The sequence below is a fragment of the Ictidomys tridecemlineatus genome, unplaced genomic scaffold, assembly GCF_052094955.1.
Source record: "Ictidomys tridecemlineatus isolate mIctTri1 unplaced genomic scaffold, mIctTri1.hap1 Scaffold_696, whole genome shotgun sequence".
Classification (NCBI taxonomy): domain Eukaryota; kingdom Metazoa; phylum Chordata; class Mammalia; order Rodentia; family Sciuridae; genus Ictidomys; species Ictidomys tridecemlineatus.
In genome coordinates, this window is record NW_027524947.1 from 195,492 (window position 1) to 206,256 (window position 10,765).

The window sequence follows — 10,765 nt, forward strand, 5'->3', positions numbered from 1 at the left end:
AAAACTATTTAGTCACTCTCCTCATCTCCTGGCCTCTGTTTCTTTGAGGAGGCTCCTAATCTATGAAAAGAAGCAACTGAGGTTGGCTCTGATGGCCAAGGCTTCCTCCCCAGTAGAAAGGGTGGGGAGGAAGGAGGGCGATCCTCTAGGGCAGCAATGTGGGGTGGAAATAAAACGGGTGCTTTGGGCTTAGTGTGATGTTCTACTTCAACTGTTAGGAAGTCTTCTGCAGAGTTGTGACTCTGGTGACCCCACAGGTCTGGTCAGGTGTTCACCCACAACCAAACAGATAAGGTTATGATGCAAACCAGGAAAGAAACTTTGACCAGTGCAGCTACACCAGGAAGACAAGGAAACCCTGTCCTTACCCTGTCTTCAGATGCTGACAAGGACTTTGAGGTTTGTAGAAAGGGTAATCATAGGCATGTATGGATAGGGGAGATTGTATCTAGAATTTAGTATTATCTGTAGGATTTAAGCTTCAGGAATCTGTGGTCTTATAACCTGTCTATGAACTCACACTCACTTGCCCCCTGGACGCATGTCACTCTATTGCACAGACTGAACTCACTTTGTCAGGAGGAAATCCCCCTCCAGTGTATTCTTTCCATGTCAAGGTTTTCAACAAAAGCCACAAGCCATAGGAAGCAACATAGCCCCAGGAGCTGACCCAGCACTCTCAGCATCTTGGGTTTCAACTGATAGTCCAACCAGAAAGAAACCAAATCCCTGCTCTCCTGGGCCCATTAACCCTGCATTTAAACCATAAAAAATTGCCACTTGGGGCCAACACTGCCTGTAATGTCTAACCCCTCTTGGAAATTAAGTACAATTTTTTTCTCTACTCTTAAATTGGGCTTTGTGAAGTCTATCACATCCTGCTCATTGGCCCAAGTTCATTCTACCGAACAATATTGCCCATGGCGAAGGGGGCTAATGTGTAAAAAGTCATTAGAAAAGTAGACACATAGCTACCAGGGCTGAGAATTGAATTTCAGGTGCCTTTATTGTCCCCCATGGTAGAGACTGAATTGAGGGCAGGGGCACTTTGCCACTGAGCATCCCTTTTATTGTGGTTCAAAGAAGGTGGGTGTGAGCATAACTGTAATGGGCCTGAGAGAATAACTCCAGATGATGACTCCAAGCTACTATCAATCCAATGAAGAAGTTGACAAATCAGAGGGTGAAACCAAGCATGGTTGTTAATGCCTGTGATCCCAGAGGCTCAGGAGGCCGAGACAGGAGGATTGCTTGTTCGAATCTAGCCATCAGCAAAAATGAGGCAACTCAATGAGAGCCTGACTCTAAATAAAATATTAAACATGGCTGAGTGTGAGAATATAGTATTTTGCATTAAATGTACAATTGAGATATAAGAAAGGCAGCCTGAGGGCAAGTAGAGCAAAATGGAGAGTAACCTATACAGTAACCTGACTGTGGATGTGGCAGATCCCGAGTCCGTGCACCTGAACCACCCTGGACACACAGGAGGTCAGGGAGGGGTCACCCTGACCAAGAGAGAAAGAAACAGTGTTGATTCAGGGAAAGTCAAAACTGACTAGGTCCAACATGCACTCAGTCCAAGAAGACTTTCCTGGCACAAAAGGACAAAGGGAGTTGGGGACAAATAAGGGTGTATTGCTTTATATGAAAATATGTGGGGGTTTTGATACCAGGGATTTAACTGAGCACTGCCTAACCACTGAGCCAAACTTCCAGATCTTTTTTACTTTGACACAGGGTCTGCTAAGTGGCTAAGGGCCTCCCTTAGCTGCAGAGGCTGGCTTCCAACTTGCAGTTTTCCTGCATTAACCTCCCAATCCACTGGGATTTCAGGCATGTGCCACTCTGCCCTGCAGCATGCTTCTTTAAACAGCCCAGTGGGACACAGGGAAACCCAGGTGAAGATCTGGAAGTTGGTGCACCCCATAGTACTTTGCCAAAGAGGAACTGGGGTGGAAAGCGGGGACCCTTGTGAACCAGAGGATAGAATGCTGACTGCAACTTGCCTACTCGCCCAGATGTTCCATCCTGTCACACTTTCAGCAAAAGCTGTGCTTTTTCTGTACCTGTGTCTCTTAGTCTTTTAAGGAACACAGGCAAGAATGGTGAGAACAGACGGTTAAGAGAATAATCCTTTAAAATGGGCACGCCGTGCTGACCTGCACATGCATGATTTCCAAAAAGCAATTTACCTGCAACTCTGCCTGGCCCAAGTGGATAGGAGATGTCACATTCCACAGCCAACTGCCTGTGATCTGCATGAGAAATGCAGGCAGGAAACCCCCTAAGAGGAACCCAAGTGACTATGCCGGGACAGACTTTGTAACTCTTTCCACAGACCAGATTTTGGAAGAAAGGATAATTTTTTGGATAAGAATCCAATTAGAATGGCTCAGTGTGGGCCAAGGTGACATAGAGTTGCCATGACCCTCGAGACTTGAAAGTATGATGTCACCCTGCTGTCAAAAGTCCAAAAGTTCACCTGGGCAGGATTCTCTGGAAACTTCCCACGAACTCCAATAAAACTAGAGTGCAGAAGAGGCACAGGGTCCCTCTGCTGTCTGAGAGGACCCACTCTCGCCCTTGAGAATGTCCCCTTCCCCTTCAAGAAGTTCATGCCTGTTACAGGGCGACATGTCTGAAAACTTTCTGATGTGATTGCAAAAATCAAGGGTTCAAGAGGGTCTTTTCACTGCCTCAGTTACTCAGGAGGTCCCAGGTCTACAATGAGTTTATTCACTTAAAATAATCAGAAACTTTCATTAACAAACAGCAAAAAAAAAAAACAATAACAACAAAAATAGATCAATAAACTGCTAGAGCAGCCTCCACAATTAGCTTCACTCTGTCTCAAAATAAAACTTACAATAGAGATGTAGTTTAGGTCATGTAGTTCCGAGGGCCAGGCATGGTGGCGCACACTTTAAGTCACAGCAGCTTGTGAGGCTGAGGCAGGAGGACCATGAGTTCAAAGCCAGCCTTAGCTGTTGAGGTCATAAGCAATTTGGTGAGACCCTTTTTCTAAATAAAATACAAAATAGGGCTGGGGTTGGGGCTCAGTGGTTGAGTGCCCCTGTGTTCAATCCCCAGTCCCCACCCCCCTCAAAAAACACATAAAAAAATAGAATGTAAAAGGGCAGATATAAATCTAACGACATCAACATGGTGAGGGTGAAGCTCACAGTACATACAAGCTTAAGAGTCAGAAAGCTGGACAGGGATTATGTCTGCATCACTGGCTGCTGGTTCCTTACACTAAAACACTCAGGGTCATGCCAGGAGAACTGGGCTGCAGGAAATAACCACACAAGAGACACAGATACCTTTTTCTTTGGGTTCTGTAATGGCTCCTATGACCTTAAGGGTTCACAGAAATTGAGAGAGACAGAGAGAGAGAGAGAGAGAGAGAGAGAGAGAGAGAGAGAGAGAGAGAGAGAGAGAGAGAAAGAGTGTTTCAGGGATTAATGTAGTGATCCATCAGAGCCTCTTGCTTCAGGACTGGAAGGCGGGGGGTCATTCAGAGTGGCACCCCATATATTTCCTCTTCCTTTATATTTGCAGGCGATTGGGAAATTGTATCTTTCAGTCACTGGATTCTTTGTCCAAGGTCATCATTATCTACTATTGAAACACAAAAGGCATTAGTAGAAAACATACTATCTCTTGGACATAACCAACTTGGAAGATCCAGGTTATTATTGTTGTTGTTGGTGTTGGTGTTGTTATTATTATTATTATTATTATTATTATTATTATTATTATTATTCTGCCAAACACTCATCAGAAGATTCTTTATCTTTTCTCGATTTTATTTGGAAGCCTTGCACTTGGCAATGGTAACACAGACATTTTCATTTGGCATGACGCTTCAGCCTCTCCACAAACCGCGGAGCAGGGGGCTCAGTCACAACATTAATCACAGTGGCCTTTAGAGCATTTTAACTCAGCTCTAGTTTTTCCATCAGCATTTATCTGACTATGAAAGCTCTTGGAAGGAATTGAAGTTCAACGTTAAGAGAATCCCTATATTGTAAGTTTGAAACAGAGCCATAAAGAAGCAAGGGATAATATTTAAAGTAGTCACTTCAAAGATCATGAGAACCAGAGCTGGCCTAGGTCTGGTTAACTAGAATGCACCTTTGTCAGACCTGAACCTTAACTTCAGCAGAGTATAGCTCTGAAATATCAGCTGGCAATAACTAGTGATGCCATCAGATGAGTTGTATTCATACAGGCTAGAGGATAGTCATCATCTTTTCTCTTAATTCTCACATGTAAGGAGTCTGTTAGGTCTGTCAGTGATGTAGATATTCTGAAGGCAGAACACAAACATCCTAACATCCTTTTGGGTTTCATCTCACTGAGGGTTAGGGTATTACCAATAAACTTCCAGGTGACAGGCATCCTCCTATAATTATTCTTGTCCATTCTAGGAGACCAGACTAAATGCATCCACTATTTCTAGACCTCTTGAGTTGTCCTGACTAGACATTTGCATAATACTCAGGAATACTCAGGAATAATACTTACGAAAGGTGCCCATTTCTATTGTAGAATGATCAGGGCAACCCTACATTTGTTGATACCTTATGTAAATAACTGGCCTATAGAGAAAAATTTTATTTCAACAATCTTTCTTTTTGGACAACTGTTCAGATAAATAGTCTTAATTTCCAAGGGCAGCATGATTATCTGGTTTAGCTTTCTCCTATGGTGTCTATTCCTCAAATAAAAACCCAGACAATCTGTTTGCCATAGGATCGACATATAACTGACCACTACAGTCAGTAGGATTAATCTAGTTTCATGGGTGGATTTTCCAGTCCACACTACAATGCACATTAAAAATAGATCTGAGGGCTGGGGTGGTGGCTCGGTGGTGGAGCACTCGCCTAGCACATACGAGGCCCTGCGTTTGATCCTCAGCACCACATGAGAAAATAAACAAAATTGTTTATTTTGTTTCCATCTACAACTAAAAAACAAATTAAAAAAATAGATCTGAGAAATGGGTCCATAGAAGTCTCTTCATAATTTTTTGCTTACCTGACAAGTTCATGAAGCTACATGGTTGTAAACTCTGCAGTTAGAAGATTTACCTTCCTGTGTCAGGTTTTTCAGTCATTTTAATGATGACAGGTTTAAATTCTATCTTTTCAAACCTGATTTAATTTACTGAATCATGTTCAGCAGCAGTGAACATGATTCAATAAATTCAGCAGCAGTCTCAATTTTTTTTTTTTTGGTGGTACTGGGGATTGAACCCAGGGCCTTGTGCATGTGAACAAAGCACCCTAACAACTGAGTTATATCCCCTGAGATTCTCAATATTACAATTAAGAAAAAAATCAAATATTTTGTAAGATCTAGTGTGTGCCTCTGGGGTCTTGTGTTCCCCCTTTTCTTTATTTAATAAAATTGAGTAAAGACTTGGCATAAGTCATAGTATCATCAATTTAAGTTATAGATAGTAGTACAAGTATTTAAATGATCAGATTTACCTTGTATTGATTATTTTAATTTCCAAATATCCTGTATTCACAGAAACCCTGATCCCCAGTATGTCTGGAGACTAGGGCAAAACGCATGTCTTAGTGGGGTGTGGGGGAGCCAGGGCCAAAATGGTGGCCAGGAGAAGGTCTGAATGGGGGTCTTTGGAGGCCAGAGGATCTTAGAGAGGGTGGGGTATTTTCTTATTTTGGCTAAACTGGGTAGAGGGTTACACACAGGCTTATAAAATAGAACTCAGTTCTGAGTCCTTTATTCTCAGGGTTAGCAAATCACTAGAATTTTACCCCAAATCCATCAGCCTGAATCTTAGTTATCCATTTATGAATGAGCCATTCCTCCACCCACCCATCTGTCCATGTTTTTATCCAGGCATCATCCATTTGTCTATCTGCCATAGGTGGATGGATAGATGGATGGGTGGGTTGATAGATGGATGGATAGATGGGTGGATGGTGGGTGGGTGGGTGGATGGATAGATGGGTAGATGGATAGATGATTGCCTGGATGGATGGATAGATGGGTGGATGGATAGATAAATGGATGGATGGATGATGGATGGATGGATGGATGGATGGATGGATGGATGGGTGGATGGATGGATGGATAGATGGATGGATGGATGGATAGATGGTTGCCTGGATGTATGGATGGATAGATGGGTGGATGGTGGGTGGATGGGTGGACGAATAGATGGATAGATGGGTGGATGGATGGATAGGTGGTTGGGTGGATGGATGGATGAGTGGGTGGGTGGGTGGGTGGATGGATAGATGGGTGCCTGGATGAATGGATGAATGGATGGGTGGCTTGGTGGGTGGATGGATGGATGAGTGGGGAGATGGGTGGGCAGATGGGTGGTTGGATGGGCAAATTGGTAGAAGGGTGGATGGGTGAATGGATTGATGGGTGGGTGGATGGATGGGTGGGTTTGTGGATGTGCAAATGGGTGAATGGATGAATGGATGTATTTATAGATGGATTGTTGAATGGTGGATGAATGAGTGGGTGGGTGAGTAGATGGATGGATGGAAGGACTGACAAGGTTCTTTAGCCTTGGTCCTACTGGTACACTGGCTCAGATCACTCTGTGTGATGGGCCCATCCTATGCATTGTAGGATGTTGACCAACATTTCTGGTCTCCACCTGCTGCTCACCAATAGCACCACATCCCAAAGTAGGACACCTCCAGTGTCTCTGCACTTTTCCAGTTGTCCTCAGGGGAGCAAAACTTTTCTTATGGGAATTCACTGAGTAGTCAGCTTTAGGCGCATGAAGAACAAGGTCTGAGCTTTTATACCTTAGCTCCCACCAGATGCAGCCTCCTCCAAGGGAGAAGGGAAGAGAGTAGCACCTGTCATCTGACAGTCCTTGGGGAATTCCTTGAGTTCTAGGGGCTGGGTCACTGCCTTTGGGATTTGCATCTATAGTGAGATTTTCAATCTATTTTTGCACATCTGACTGCAAAAGCTCTTAGGAGAAGTTTTTCATCTTCTCTTTGAATTTTGCACCTGAGAAACCTGGTAGGAAACTCAGAGTGCACCCTTCGTGGATGCTGATGGGATATTTAAAGCATACAAGCCCCCCTGGGTTGCATACCACCCCCCCAAAAAATAAGAAAAAGCCAAAAACTTTGCCTTTGTGTGTGAGATCAGTCATCTCTTCCTTTAAATGTAATTTTGTTGGGGTCCATCTTCCTCTAAGAAGCCCTGCGATGTAACCACAGTGTTATTGTGACAAGGGGTCCGCCGTAACCCACCCTAAGAGGAGAATGTCACCACACAGATGTGCATTTTGTACCCCGAACCTACCTAAGGTCCTGGCTGAGCCCAGACTGCCTGGGCTCAGAACCCACGTCATTCCCCAGCTGGACAAAAGTGTCTCTCACAGCCCGTTTTTATAATCACTGTGCAACATCTGTCATTCATGACTCCCAGAAAGTGAAACAGGCAAGGTGTCTCTGTGCCAGCCCTCCAGGCCAAAGCCAAAATTCAAAATCTGGGGTGCTCTTTGTTGCTTTGGCATCAGTTGAGGTGGGAGGAGGGCTGTAGGAGGAACCGCCCAGGGTGAGCCTCATCTGTCCTTTGCAAACTCAGAGAAGTGGGCGCACTAAGACAGGTGCCACGCAGCCCCGGGAAGTTCCATGTAGGCCTCGTTTGAGGCCCAGAGCATTCCCAGCCCTTTCCCAAGGGACATTCATCTGATTTTCTCAGGACCCCCAATATCGACCGGCTGGTGGAGGGGGGCATGAGACTCACCCAGCACCTGGCGGCCCCCCCTCTCTGCACCCCGAGCAGAGCCACTCCAATCAGGTGGGTGTCTCGGGGACCCTGGGCAGCAGCTCCCGGCTGCAGCCTGGACCCCATCGCCACTCTAGCTTGGTAGTGATCCCGCAGATACTGGGAAATTGAAAGCTAATGTCCCATCCTGTCACCTTCCTGCAGTGTGTGCTCTGAACAGGACCTCGATGCCCTCACCCCTCACGACCCTCAGCCCCTGTGGGTGTTAAAACCTACGCACAATACCGGGCATGGTGGCACACGCCTGTCATCCCAGCGGTTGGGAGGCTGAGGCAGGAGGATCACGAGTTCAAAGCCAGCCTCAGCCAAAAGGAGGCCCTAAGCAACTCAGTGAGACCCTGTCTGAAAGTAAAATGCAAAATAGGGTTACAGAGGGGACTCAGGGGTTAGGTACCCCTGGGTTAATCAAATGGGAGTCACAGATAACCACACACCTCTTACTGAGGTCTAGATCATCCCTAGCTGATCTGGGACACACAGCACACTGCAGGTTCTGCGGGAATCGTGCTGATACTCAGAGAAAAAAATTGCTCAGGGAAAAAACACCCAACACAAATATCTGTGCACGTCTGGTACAGGAAAAAGTTCTTTTCCTTCTGATATTTTCCACATACCAGCTCTTGTCTCATAAAATTGCCAGGTAGGTGCCCTTGGTAGGCTGTGCAGAGAGAGCCTTCTGGGATGGGATGACCACCATCATTTGTGGATGAGAAGCAGAAATACGGTGATTGACAGGTGAGATACAATGCTCCATAGATGATGACGGTGATACCATCAATGAAGGAGATGGATTAATGATGCTCAATTGATAGCAATCCTGTCAATAGATAATAGAGGAACAGGTGATAGCTAATGATGGGTGATAGAGGTATATAGAGGTGACAGATGCATAATGCATATACAGGTGACAGATAAATGATGTGTGGATAGAAAGGGGATAGATGCAACGTAATGGCACCTGGATGATAGGTAATGATTGATAGATAGATAGATAGATAGATAGATAGATAGATAGATAGATAGATAGATAGACTGGGTTGGTTCTCATGATAGGCAAGGTGTGTCCAACTTATGCAGCTGACATTGGGGCAGATGATGCTCAGTGGTGGCGTCATGCTGTGCACAATAGCACATTCAACAACCTCTCTGATGTGCACCCATTTCCTACCTAGAGCACCACTTCTCCACCTTCCCCAAGTGCTGACAGCCAGATTCTTGCCCACTGTCCCCTGGTGCTCAGAATCCCTTTGCTAAGACCTGTTCCTGGCAAAGGGAACATGAACCTTGCTCTGCTGTGGGATCCGCAGGAATGGACAACAATGAGTACCTGGTCCTCTACTGGAATGCAGGCTCAGGCAGGCTTCCTGCCAATGAAACCACTTTTGCAAAAATCCCAAAGGAACAAGGCTATGCTACCAGCCTCGTAAGTATTTGAACACCTGATTCCCCTCCCATCCAAATGTCAAGGGACCAATTTCCTCTGGAGGAAAAAAAAAACAAAACTTTCATCCTTCTCCGCCTCCTGAGTTGGTATCTGGCTCCACTCCGGCCCTCTCGGATGGTTTTCAGTTCAGAAGTTCTCCTCATTGCAGAGGTTTGGGTTCTTGATTTATATTTTGCCTTCTTTCCTTCTATGAACCTGTCTATCTTCTTCAGCCCCAAGGAATCAGAAAGCTCTTCAGAGCCTGGCTCCACCACCTGTAATTCCAGTAGCTTGGGAGGCTGAGGCAGGAGGACGGCAAGTTAGAGGCCCACCTCAGCAGTTTAGCGAGGCCCCAAGTAACTCAGCGAGACTCTGTCTCTAAATAAACAAAAAAGGGTTGGGGATGGGGCTCGGGGGTCGAGTGGCCCTGAGTTCAATCCCTGGTACCCAAAACCAAAAGCAAGTCTTGGTTGAGGTCACTCATAGCCTCTGCTGATTCAGGATCTGCTCTTTTGAGGGTTTATTTCCCCTGACTGCATCCAAATGGCCTCGGGGTTCTTTGTCCCAGGCAAAAGCGTGCGCCCTTTGTGTGGCTGACCACCCACTTCCACTAGCAGGAAAGTGGCACCAGGGCGTGAGCTGCGCATGCCGCGGTGACTACTGCCACCACCCGCTGAACCATAGCTTCCACTACTTCTATGGACTGCCCTTCACCCTGATCAACAACTGCGACCCTGAAAGGCCCCCAGAGCTGGGCGTCACAGTGGCTGCCCAGTTCAGCCGCTACACCCGAATCCTGGCTCTGGGCGTCCTGACACCCATGGCTGCCAAACTCAGTGGCCTCCTCTCGGATCCCTAGACCGCAGTCGGGCGCACAGCCAGCCTCGTCTTCACCACGTGGTTCTCCAGCTGTGGGTTCCTGCGACTCTGGAAAACTGTTTGCTAATGCGGAACCACCAGGTCACCGAGCAGCCCATGGATGTGGGGAGCACCACCAGACGGATGCTGCAGAAAGCCACGGCCTACATTCAAAGGTGGAGACCCTAACGATCCGGGGTGTGGGGCAGTTTCTGAGCCATGAGCTACCCTGGGGTCCCATAGCAGCAGGAGCATTGAAAAGGTCCAAACTCACACTTCATTCACAAATAAAAGGAAGCTATCCTTCTTCATGGCTACATAGTAATCCACAGTGTATATGCTGAAGGATTTTTTTATGGAGTCACTTTGCCCATGTCTGTCATCCTAGCAGCTGGGGAGGCTGAGGCAGGAGGATGGCAAGTAGGAGGCTAGCCTCAGCAACTGAGAGAGGCCATAAGAGACTCAGTGAGACTCTGTCTGTATAAAATATCAAAAGGACTGGGGAAGGGACTCAGTGGGGAAGAACCCCTGGGTTTCATCTCTGGTGCTAAAAAAAAAAAGAAAAGAAAAGAAAAAGGAAAGGTCCAACCTCTTTGTATGAATTGGTTTCCACACTTGGATCTCTGCGTTGAGTTACCGGGTTGCACTGGAAAGTATCCAAGTAGTGGTCAT

At 46.2% G+C, this 10,765-nt stretch overlaps 1 pseudogene; it reads left to right on the plus strand.

The window, feature by feature from the left end:
- Positions 1–8,974: 8,974 nt before the first annotated feature.
- On the plus strand, positions 8,975–10,269 carry LOC144374439 (arylsulfatase D-like; annotated as a pseudogene).
- Positions 10,270–10,765: the final 496 nt, after the last annotated feature.